Here is a 13,452-nt window from a genome sequence, read left to right on the forward strand (position 1 = left end):
TAGTCCACATCAAGGCACAACATAATTTTTGTATTGGTGGATATCGAATTTCACAATCAGTAAATTTTTTACTCAGATAATAAATAGCTTTTTCTTTCCTTCCAGATTCATCATGCTGTCCTAGTACACATCCCATCGAATTTTCGAAGACCGTCAAGTAGAGAATTAACGGTCTATCATGCATTGGTGATACTAAAATGGGGGCATTGGATAAATATTTCTTAATAATATCCAAAGTTTCTTGACATTCTTCATTCCAGACTTCAGGATTGTTCTTTCGAAGTAATTTGAACACTGGATCACATTTGTCAGTTAATTGAGAAATGAACCGAGATATATAATTTAATCTTCCCAAAAAGCCTCGAACTTCTTTTTTTGTATTGGGTGGTGGGAGATTTTGAATTGCTTTTACTTTATCTGGATCAATCTCAATTCCTTTTTTGCTGACCACAAATCCCAAAAGTTTCCCAGAAGTTACCCCAAAAGTGCATTTTGCGGGGTTGAGCTTTAATTGATACTTTCTCAATCTCTGGAAAAGCTTTCTCAGGTTTTGAATATGTTCTTCTTCAGTTCGGGATTTGGCAATCATGTCATCCACGTATACTTCAATCTCTTTGTGCATCATGTCATGAAACAAAGTTACCATGGCTCTTTGATACGTTGCCCCTGTATTTTTCAATCCAAATGGCATCACTTTGTAGCAGAATGTGCCCCACATGGTTACAAATGTTGTTTTTTCCATGTCTTCAGGATTCATTTTTATCTGATTATATCCTAAAAATCCATCCATAAAAGAAAACCATGCGTGTCCTGCAGTATTGTCCACCAATGTGTCTATGTGGGGTAATGGAAAGCTATCTTTCGGACTAGCTTTGTTGAGATCTCTGTAATCCACACACATTCGAACTTTTCCATTTTTCTTGGGTACGGGAACAATGTTGGCTACCCATTCTGGGTATTTAGCTGCCTGTAGGAAACCTGCATTGATCTGTTTCATCACTTCCTCTTTGATCTGCAACAACATTTCTGGCCTCATTCGTCTGAGCTTTTGTTGGACCGGTTTATATTCTGGATTGATTGGAAGCTTGTGTATCACTATATATGTGCTTAAACCAGGCATATCTTGATAAGACCAGGAAAAGATATCTTTGAACTCTTGAAGGAGATTTATCAATTCTTGTTTTATCTGGATTGTCAGAGTAGTACCAATTTTCACCTCTTTCATTTCTTTATCTGTTCCCAAATTCACATTCTCAATCTCTTCTTTATGGGGTAGAATTTGTTTGTCTTCTTTTTCTACCAATCTTAATAGTTCAGTAGGCACATCACATTCCAGTTCATACTCACACCCATTGATTTCTTCCAGACATATGGGTTGCTCTAAATTAATCTCTTGATTAAATTTAGGAATAAACATGCTATTAACATGGTGACACCTGCAAATTTAAGTCGGACATATTTCCGAAAGAATATAGTAAATTTATGAAATAAATAAATGTAAAAATGTAAGAAAATGTAAAGAATGATTTCCATCTGAAAATTTTAAAGAAAATTTCTTATATTTAACATAATTTCCTTTACAAGATAACAAAAAGTTTTCATATTTTTGAGCTAAACATAAAGATTAGTTCTGAATATTACTCTGCGTTAATATTAAAAACTATAGGAAGATCTTCAGTGGTCCAATTGTTGAGTGTTTCTCCAGGAAAACATGGGCGAATCCTATCCAAGTATTTGCCAGTCTTGTTGTCATTCATGATCATGTTGATAAATAATCCATTCATAGCTTCTTCAACTATGTTTTGATCTTTCGTCAACTTTTCTTCTTTAAAGGCTTCAACAAGCTGCTGTTCTACATTAATTGTTCCCCCTGATCTGAATGTGGTCTTCAACTGTGGGAAAAACATGTGTTCCCAAAGGATTTCTTTCCCTTTTCAACCTTGCCTTTCTGTCTTCACATCTTCTTTTCATCTCTTTGTTCTTTTGCTGAAAATTGGGCTTAAATCCAAGCCCAAAACGATCTTTCTTCATCTGTATATTTATAGGAACCGAAATCCCTTGAAGACTCTTTCCTAAACCTTTCCCAGCTTTAGCTCTGATGCCTAAAGTTTGTCATACCGTCATCTTGGTGCAATCAGATAATCTGGGATATGGAATTTTGCTTCCTTCTGCAATAAAGGTTGCATTGACAAATTCAAGGGCTCGGAAAGAGCATTCAAGTGCATCATCATTGGTTTCAATATATGGAACATCACTTGTTATAGACGCAATGATTTCTTCTTCAGCTCCTACGCATATTAGTTGTCCATCAACAACAAATTTCAATTTCTGATGTAATGAAGAAGGAACGCTCCTGCTGAATGAATCCATGGCCTCCCTAATAAACAATTATATGTATGGTGGATGTCCATCACCACAAAGTCAATATTGTACACGACTGGTCCAATTAACAACGGTATTTCCATTTTCCCGAGCACCTCTTTTTGAGTACCATCAAAGGCTCGCACTACATTCTGATAACTCTTCATGTGTGATTGATCCACAGGCATTCTTTGAAGTGTGACTAGAGGCATCAAGTTGAGAGCAGATCCATTGTCAATCAATACTCCTGGCAACACATGACCATGACAATGTGTCGTGATGTTCAAAGCTTTTACTGACCCCATTCCGCCTTCCGGTATTTCATCAATAGATCAAGAATAGAAATTCTCGCTTGTTGTTTTGTTCAACCACACTATACTCACTATGTTTCAGGAATTTCAAAAATTCTTGGGCTTGTTTTTCTGTCACAGGCTCATTGAATGCTGGAGGGGATTCATCATCAAATACCTTATGAGGTATTGCCATGGCTTTTCCTTTTGCTTTCACTTGTTCTGAAGCATTGGATGTTTTGGGAGAGTAACATCTCCCACTTCTTGTAAAGAACCCGACTTCGCTTACTGCTTCAGACGTCGATGTTGTACCCAAACTCTGTATTTTCTCTTCTGTTTTTTCTAGAGAAACAGATCCTCCTACCATTGAAACATTGGTAGTATAATTCCAAGGTACCCTGCGGGTATCTTTGTATGGAAATGGTAGAGGAGTGGTGATAACTACTTTCGGCTTTATTGGTGTAGGAATCACCGTAGATGATTTCACATTAATGATCACAGGATCATTTATTCTTTGACTAGGTTTAGAATCCTCTGATGAGCAAACATCATCTTCTTTTTTTCCTGGTTCTTCTTCAAAGAGTTCTATTTCTCTGTTGTTCATCAATTTTTGCACCAAATCCCTAAACTCAGGACATAGTTGAATTTTATGCCCCTTCTCTTGATGATATTCACAATAATTCTTGCCTTCATTCTGCTTTGGCCTGAATTGTTGTGGAATTATACCGGCTAAAGAGAGTTGTTGGAATACCCAAACAAAAGGAGATTTAATTTCAGAAATGTCAATTTTTGCTTTCTTTCTGTTCTCTTCCTGAATTGCATTCACGTTTTTATCTCCATGATTTGGCAATGGATGATTTGATGCAGATGGTGTATTGAATTCCAACTTTCCAGTGTTGATCAAATTTTGAACCACCCTTTTGAATGCCAAACAGTTTTCAATAGAATGACCCGTAATTCCTTCATGGTAAACACAGTGTGCCTTTGTATCATACCAAGGAGGGAATGGTGGTTGCATGGGAACCAAAGGATAGGGCCGTATGACATCTGCTTTTAACAGCGAATCATAGATCTCAGCATATGGTACTGGTAAAGGTGTAAAATACAACCTTTCATTTTCCTTTCGAGATCCTCTGGACTCTGCTCGATTAGTGTTTGTTTCCTCTTTCTTAACCCTTGGCTGGGTTATTGTAACACTTTTCGATGAATCCTTGTTGTAAGAGTTTGCATTGTTAACTTCATTCTCTTTTTTTCGGTACATAGGTCTTTTGGAACTAGACCCCTCATTTGATTCAATTTTGCCACTTTTTAAGACATTTTCAATGAGTTCTCCAGAAATGACCAAATCTGCAAAATTTCTGGTTGCATTCCCCATTAGATGATTTAAATAAGGAGCTTTCAATGTATGGACAAATATTATTGTGGCCTCTTTTTCTGACAAAGGTGGTTGAACTTGGGCTGCTGTGTCACGCCATCTCTCAGCATACTGTCTGAACGTTTCGTTATTCTTTTTCTCCAAATTTTGGAGAGTCCATCTATCAGGTACCATGTCTGTTACATGGCGGTATTGCTCTAGGAATGCTTTAGCCAGATCTTTCCAAGATCTAATGTTGGCTTTGGTCAATTGAGTATACCATTTTAAGGCTGGTCCTGTCAAACTATCCTGAAAGCAGTGAATTAACAATTTCTCGTCCTTCACATATCCTGCCATTCTTCGACAAAACATAGTAATGTGGGATGAAGGGCATGTAGTACCGTCATATTTATCAAATTCGGGAGCTTTGAACTTGATGGGGAGGATTAAGTCTGGAACCAAACTCAACTCACTAGCGTCAAACCCATAAAATGATTCAGTTATTTCCACGGATTTCATTCGTTCTTCTAAGCTCTTGATCTGTCTGGTCAATTCTTCATTTACTTTTTCTTTCTCATTCAGCTCATTCAAATCTGGATTAAATGCTCAGTATTAAGATCCCCTGTTTTCACATCTGATATAAGCGGATTTTTGCTTGAAGATGCAGGATCCACTTGTCTATTTTCATGTGGTTTGGCTTCTTGAAATGCTGATGTACGAGCATTTATTTGTATAGGTGTAGTACCAGAGTGATAAATTGGTTCTGGTGGAAAACCTAGAGGATACATAGGTTCTTGGTCGAAAGATACAGGATTTTCATGCATTTTTCCAATGATAGCCTGCCTTTTAAACATGTCCTCTATTTTCTGCATCATGTTGTCTTGTGAATTTGCAATACTGTCTTCAATTTTTTCCAGCTTCATTCTCATTTCTGCTTGTTCTTTATTATGATGTTCCTCAATACGTTGTATTTTATCCTCCATAATTCTCTTAGTAGCTTGTCTAGTACCGTAGTGATGTTGTATTTCTCTTTTGGCCAGAATAACTGCGATTGAAAAATCTTTTAATATTATTTTTTCCAAATTTTAATTAATGAATTTTATCTTAATAATAAAAATTATACATAAAGAAAATCATGAAATGAATAATGAATGTATGCAAAATGCATGTATACAAAAAGGTATTGATCCCAAAAAGTTAATTGTCATAGAACAACTTTCATCGGCATACAAAAGTTTCTTTATAATAGTTCATAACTACAGATAAGGCGTAGCTTTCCTATTAAACTCTATAATTTCTTTCATTAACCATGACACCTTCTTTCCGCACTTAGAAACTGGATCAACGTGATGCTCAATTATTTTGGCTTCAACAGCTAGTTCCCCAACATATCTAGCAACTTCGCTCATTTGTACCATGGCCTCGAACACCATATTACTTCTTTCTTCGCTTCTTTCAACATAGAAATCAGTTGACTTTTGCCATTGTTCATTCGTTCCTTCAAGAGTTTGCTCTAACTCAGTGATTCTGACTTGACAATTGTACAGAATTTTTTCAAGATCTCTAATGCGTCTTCGCAGTGAAGCACTTTCCTCATTACTTTCTTTGACATCATTAGGTCCTAGACGAACCTTTTCTTGAAATAATGATTCTTCAAGTTGAAAAATGTAAGCGTTAAACTCTGAGTTTTTGTTTCTAGACTGATCCAGATCTTCTTCAAGTTTTGTTCGTGCTTCTTGCGTTCTTTGATTAATCTTCTGGATTTGAACATTCTTGTTTCTGCATCTTTGCATCCAATTACTAGCCACTTCTTGCTCTATCTCAAGTTTGGTGTTGAAATTCTTTCTTTCCAGCTCCCATTTTTCTTTTTCAACATTGAATTCTTCAATCTTTTGGCCCCTGACTTCAAGTTCAGCAATCAGCTGGTTCATTTCAGATTCAAATCCCTGGAACATGATATTTTTCTCACCTTCAAATTTATCAAAGATTTCATTCTTCATTTCTTCTAAATCTTTGGCTCGATCCCTTTCTCTTTGCATTTCATTCATGATCTCGCGGTGTTCAGCCTTGTGTTTTATAATTTTCTCTCTTCTGTCAACCTCAAAATCTTCCATTTTTTGCTTTCCTTTCTCAAGGCTTTTGAGTAGACGGCTATTCTTTCCTTTCAGATCTTCAACTCGACTTTTCTCGATGTTCAATTCTCTGGTCATCTGTACCGTCGATTGGCTTGGTCCTGATGCTTTCCGGGATTTATATAACTCTTGGTAATTTTTCTTTAATGCTCTAAATTCACCATCAAATTTTTCTTTGTTTTCTCTCAACATTGCACATTGTGATGAATGAAAGTCAATATCAACACCCAACATAGCTTTATCTCGTCTCATTTGCTCTAATTCTCTTGACCAGCCTTCTCTTTCTGCTTCAAACTCAGTTCTCAAGATTTCAATCTCTGATGGAACCACCTTAATGCGATCTTCCATAGAGATATCCTCATTTTGATCTAGTAGAGGAATATTTTCATTTTTCCTGACATATCTCCATTCCTCATAATCAGGAGTTAGCATTTCTTTTGCTGCTTTAGCTCGGATACAAAAAGTTGTTTTCCAAGCTGTAACGGCTTCCATGATATTTCTTTTATAATTTTTGCTATGGAATGCGAACTCAGATGAATGTAATCCAGCGGTGACAGGTACAAATTGACGACCTTCATACTGTCTTATGACCAGAAGTGGTGCATATCCAATTCATCCCCATAATCCGAGCAGCATTATCCAATTGTAATCACCACATTTGTAAAAGAATTCCCTTTGGATTTGCCACGGGGCTCACCAAACAACATCATTACTTTGCAGATTTCGAAAAGCATTAATCCACATATCTTTCTTAATTTCTTTCGGCCATTCTTGCTCCAGAAATTCTTTTAATGGTGAGTAATCCGTATTAAAGCTTCGGTATGAAACCTTTTCTGTCTTCCAGAAATGGCTACGGACCCAAACATATAACAACTGGGTACACCCTGAGAATCGTCCACCTCCTAACTTTCTACAAGCATTTAACGATCTGAAAGTCTCTGCTAGAATTGCAGAAACATGATTAATCTTTTTCGGTAGCTGTTCAAACAAATCTACCACTGCAGCTTCAACATATCCCAATACTTTTGGGAAGATGACCATACCATATATACCCAGAGCAAATACATCGAATCGTACTTTAGTATCTGGATGACTCTGAATAAGTTCTTTAATGTTGGTCCAAGCAATGCCTTCGCTTTCGCCTTTTTGTTTTGTACGGGATGCCACCCATTCTTCTCGTACCCCGGCAATCTTTGCTAATTTAACTCGAAAGGGTTGAGTTTTAATTGACTTTGAATAGATTCGATTCTCCAAAGCCCCTTCGATATGTAGCAAAGTTGTGTACTCTTCAATAGTAGGGACCAAGTCCTCTTTATTGAGAGTGAAGCAATTGTACCCTGGATTCCAGAATTGAATTAGGGCTCTGAGTAATTCATCATCAACTTCGACATAGAGCAAATATGGGATGTCTCCGTAAGTCTGATAAAACTGCAATTTTTTGTTTAAATCCCAACTTTCCCAAATGCTTCGCAAATCTTGCATATCATTTATTTTTAGCGAAACTGGAGCATAACTGGCCAAGTCAGATACATAATCATCCTGCAGACTGTCTCCTTCTTGTCTTTGTAAGTCCTCAGCCCACTGTCTTACTTCTGAGTTTAGAATTACTTGACTTGAACACTTTTTATCCATGGATGAAGGCTTTCCAATGAGACAATTAACACAAGGATCAATGCCTTTTATCCTGTATGATGCTATGCAAACAGAAAAGATAAAGAACACACAAAAAGAAATGAATTAGTTTACATAATAAAGAAATTTAATAATAACATTTACCTAAATATTATTATTTAAACATGCTTTTTCATAATTTAAATAATTTAAATATACATGTAATTTAATCAGAAAAAAAAATAAATTAACAGTAAAATTAGAATTCATTTCTCCTGTGTGTACACCTATTTTGGATAAAATTTCAGCATGACTTCGGATCGGAAGAGTTTCTAGGGTTTATTATATGCAGGGTTTCAGATCTAAGAATATAGGTACCCGAATTGTCCTTGTTAGTGCCCCCTTGGGTTGCTAACCCTCAATCCTAATCCATCACAGACTAAAATGGATCGAGTTCAATTTGAGGGGATATATTTCTCTATGCCTGACACGGAGAATAAATTCTCACGAAGACATAGAGCATATGAACCCCGAAAGTTACTTGCTAGGTCTGACACGGAGAATAAATTCTCACGAAGACGTCACTTTCACTCCCACTTAAAAGGGACAAACTCAATTATAGAGCTTTATGTTATGCAATGCAAGTGTTGTGTGTGAGGAGAAATGTTCAAACCTCTGACAGAAAAATAAATAATGAAATAAAATACTTGCAAATAAAAATGAAATATTAATAAGAAAATATATACATACTATGAAAATAATAAATATATAAAATATTTGAAAAGAAAAAATTGTAAATTAAATATATAAATTTTAATTTATAGAGACAATTTATAATTGATTTTAAAAGTTTGACAATGTCCCCAGCGGAGTCGCCAAGCTGTCGTAACCGGTTTTCGTCCGGGTACGAAAAATTTATTTGGCAGGAAATATGATATGAATAAATGGTTTTGAAAATAATTTGAGAGTCGCCATCGGCCTTTTGGGTCAGGTAGGTCGAATACCTAAAAATTATTTTTTTTTAAAAGAGTTTTAAGAAAACATCAATTAAAAAAATGAACTGATCTGCGTTTATAACCAAAAATTCGTTCTTTTTAATAATAAAAAGGGATTCGTGGTATGTTACGTTTAGGGAAGGATTAGCACCCCTACAACGCCCAAAATTGGTACTTTTTAATTATAAATTGTCCCTATTATTAAAATTTAAAAATTCAAAATATATTTAATTTATAATCCTATTATTTCAAAATTATATAAAAAATATTTAAAAATATCGAAAAAGGACTTCTAGGTGCCTTAAGACAGCTCTTTTCTTTGATATTAATAAATATTAATTTGAATAAAATTAAATAATAATTTTTTATAATATTTAATTTTAAAATACCATAATAGGACATCCAGTTGTATTAAGACTGCCCTTTTCTTTGATATTGACAAATAAATGTTAAAATAATTTATTTTTTTAAAAAATAAATTATTATTTATTATATATATATTTATGACTACATAATAATAATAAAAATATTTAAATATATAAACAAGTAAAATTAAAACAAATAAAAATACAATTAGAACTATATATTTAAAAGCAATAAAATAAATGAAAAGATTTAAAATTAGTGACTACATTATAGTAAAATTAAAATTAAATATCTAATTCATAATTAATCAAAATTATAGGGATTAAACATGCTATTTTCTTATTTATTAATTTAGTGACTAAAATAAAATTATATAAAATTCGGATATTAGAATAAAATAAATTAAAACATACTATTCAGATTAAGATATTAATTATTAAAATTATAGGACTAAATCTGTTATTTACCCTAAATATATTATTTTAATACAAAGGACTAAAATAAATAAAATTAAAATTAAAGATCTGAATTAAAAGGATTATAAACTCGATTTAGTGACTAAAATATAAGAGATACAAGTTATAATGGCTGCGGACGGGATTTAACAATTAAAATTTGCACAAATAGTCCTTCCCGAAACGACGTCGTTCGGGAAGGCCTATTTAAGGTCTGAAACGGCTGGCCCGCAGGGCCAACCTTCATTTCTCATTTTCTCCTCTCTCTCTCTCTTCTCTGAGAGAGAATTTTCTCTCTCGCTTCTCTCTAAAATAGAGAGAAGTCAGCCGGCCAGCAGCCGCTCGCCGGCGTTGATCCCGTCGTCAGCCACCGCCTTCGGTGGCCGGAATCATTTTTTTTACATTAAAACGTAGATCGGACCATCCTAATGACGGTTCCGATGGTCTTTTCTTCTAAACGGCTCCCGATCGGAGTAGATCTAAAAAATACCTTCGGTTTTCGAAGGTTTTTGGTGACGTCTAGAGGCCGGTGGTGACTCCGATCAAGGCGGTGGCTTTCACGGTAAGTCTCTCTTCTTCCTTTCCTTGCTGTGTTGTGGGGTTTTCTTTTTTTTTTGTTCTCCGTTCTTCTTCTTTTTTTCTGTTGGCTACCTCTCTCTCCTTTTTTTCTTTGCAGGTTAGGTGATGGCTTTATAGCCATCACCGGCGCTTATCTCGGACCGGTCCGAAAGGTGGAGTTCGGTGAGTCACCGAGCTATGTGGTGACTCACCCCATAGAGCTTGCGACGTGGGCGACGGGTGTTGAAGCAGCAAAGCTTCTGGATTCTTCAGCGAGGCGGCGGCGTCGTGGCTGAAGTGGATTCGAGCATCTGGCAGCTGACCGTCGACGTGGGGCGGCTGGAGGCAGAGGCGGCTGCGGCGCTAGGGTTAGAAACCCTAGCTGAAACCCTAAATGTTTAGGGTTTCAGTTTGGTTTGGGCCGGTTGATTGGGCCTTTGATTTTTGGGCTTGTATTTATTATTATTATTTATATATTTAATATATTTAATAATAATAATAATTATTATAATAATAATAATAATAAAATAAATCAAAATGGGTAAAAAATTAGTATCTTCAATTGGTGTGGCTCCTCACATTTCAAAAAAAAACCTTTTCAAAGAGAAAATTCCCGAGTTGGTATCAGTCTTTCCCCGTCCGGACAGAAAATAGTGTCGACAATATCGATATAGTATCATTCATAAATAAATTGTAAACAATTTTGTTGTATTTTACGTGGGCTATTCAGGACATTTACTAAACATATGCCACAATCTCCTATTTTTCATCTTCATACCCTTTTCATTGTCACCTTCATCTTTTTTCTCTTATTCATAAAGCTAAAAACCTTTCTAGCAATATCATCTCTCTAAAATAATCATTGTTTCTTCCATACTTATCAAGGTAAGATTGTTCTTCATCTTTCTAAAAATTTCAAGATGAGTTAAAAAAAACTCTAAAATTAAGTTTTTTAACTAAAGAAAAAGAATTTTTATGAAATTTAAGGAGCGAAAGAGTTCTTCAACTCATTCATATATTTTATTCGAGACCTATTTAAGCAATCAAGCTACTTACTACTTAAATCAACCTATTGATTGCGTGATGATTTTGATTACGTCGTTGTATGTTTTTAATGTGTCACAATTTTTTAAAGGTTTTAATCTAGTCTTGTTTCTTCATTGACTTTCAAGTGAAACATCTTTCGTCTGTGTACGAATTTCAGAATGGATGGTGAATATTAAATGGTGTGTATCTTACGAGAATCTAATCTCCTAAATTGTTGTATAATTTATAAGAATTAACTAGATCATTGATTGTCACGATCTTTGATCGTATCCTAAAAATCAGGTTAGCTTCCTGACATACGAAATTTTATTCTAACAATAGAAAGGTTACAAAAGAAAAGAGATTATTAATTATAAAATAATTGTAAATGAGCTCCAAGAGTGAAAAAGATAGGAATATGTTTATTAAAACTCATGGACAAGTTAGGATTAAAATGAATTTTAAGTTGCAGATCAAATCAAAATGAAACTTCATATAAAAAATAAAGTTGATTTTTCAGTTGGGGACCAAATTCGAAACCGGTTAAACTTGGAGGTTTCAAGAAAGAATTATCACTTTTTTTAAAATATGAGAGTTTTTGAGTCTTTTCTTCTAGAATGGTTAAATTAGTTAATCACGTTTTTAATAACTGGAGATTAAAACGTAATGTTAAATATGATTTTGAAAAAATAATAATAATTAAAACGTAATGGTAAATATGATTTTGAAAAAATAATAATAATTAGATGATCGAAACGAATACTAAATAATAGATAGGTAACCAAATAAATAATTTACCCTACATTTATTGCAATACCTTATTAGCAACTTGTGTCCTTGGATTACCATATTTGTTATAGTCATGCTAGTCGTCAATTAATTCTGGTTTAAAATATTAATTTCTTAATATGGTATATAATTGTTGTATAACAAATTTATTAATTTATAAGTATGTCATTGTAAATGAGATACTATAATTGAACTAATAATTACATACCATGTTAAGGAACATAAATATTTGGTGCAGGTAATGAGATGAATAATATATTAATTTGTTTCCTTTAAATATTGGAAACTTTACTTATTATAACGTTAGACATTTAATAATTACCAACTCATTGTTTTCACACGGTCCAACTCTTTTATGTAACGTCTATTATGGTAAAATGAGCCATGTACAATTTATGTGCAGCAAATTACACTACCTGTTAAAACCCAAATTATTTTGTCAAATATTAAAATTTTATAGAATTAGTCATTAATTATTATTGTCCAAAAAAATAATATATTGTTTTCATTCCAAAGTCTATTGAGTAGTTTCACTAGTAAAAAAATATTTTTAAAGGATTTGAGTTTAAACAGGACGTGTATATGTTGTTAATAGGCTAAAAACAATTTTAAATAGATATTATCATGTAATTATCCAGACTACTAAAAAAAATGTATTCACGCCTACTTTGTGTGATACGCAAAGTTGGGACACATTTGGAATTGAAAAATACAAACATTTATCGATCGATTTAAATTTGGATTTAAATAATTACTTTATTCGATATAGTTTAAATTAAAATTGTCAGAATACTTGATAGTATGATTTTTCTAACCGATCGATATATGTGACATATATATATATATATCGAATGCTAAATCCAACTTATAAGCATATGTAACAAAAACTACACTTAGAAAGACAATATCTAAATGAAAAACAAAAGCAAATTTTATTGATAAAACCATTGCTTTATGCTAATGATTTTTACTACCAAACAGAAGAACAAACTTCATTTTTTCATGCATTATAACGGATAAAACATAACATAAACCGAACCAAGCAAACAACACTGCATCAAGCTTTAGCATTTTTTGGCTTCTCGGTGCCTTTGGCTGCAGTCGCGGATGGCCCCGCCGGTGCCGCCGCAGCAGATGGAGGACTCGGGACACGAACCTTCTTAGGAGGAGGTGGAGCATCACCATCACAAGCAGCAGCAGGCTTATTCTCCGTCGCATTATCAGATATGGGAGCCATAATGTCGTCGAAGGATCCAAAAACGAACTGCGAGGGCCTCCTTTGGTGACGATTGGGCCTTTGAGACATTTTCAAAGCAAAAACAAATACAATGGGAAGAAGAGAGAAAAACCAGTAAAGCTTTGATATTATAATTCCAATATCAACTATATTGTTTGTATTTATAATGAAAATTAACACGGTAGAAATAAAAGAGTTCCTCTTTAGTAAGGATAAAGAACTTTTTAGTCCTTACATTTTTGTAAACTTTTCAACATGGTCTCTCAATATCATTTTGT

Source organism: Hibiscus syriacus, unplaced genomic scaffold, assembly GCF_006381635.1.
Source record: "Hibiscus syriacus cultivar Baekdansim isolate YM2019G1 unplaced genomic scaffold, ASM638163v2 tig00014862_pilon, whole genome shotgun sequence".
NCBI classification, from domain to species: domain Eukaryota; kingdom Viridiplantae; phylum Streptophyta; class Magnoliopsida; order Malvales; family Malvaceae; genus Hibiscus; species Hibiscus syriacus.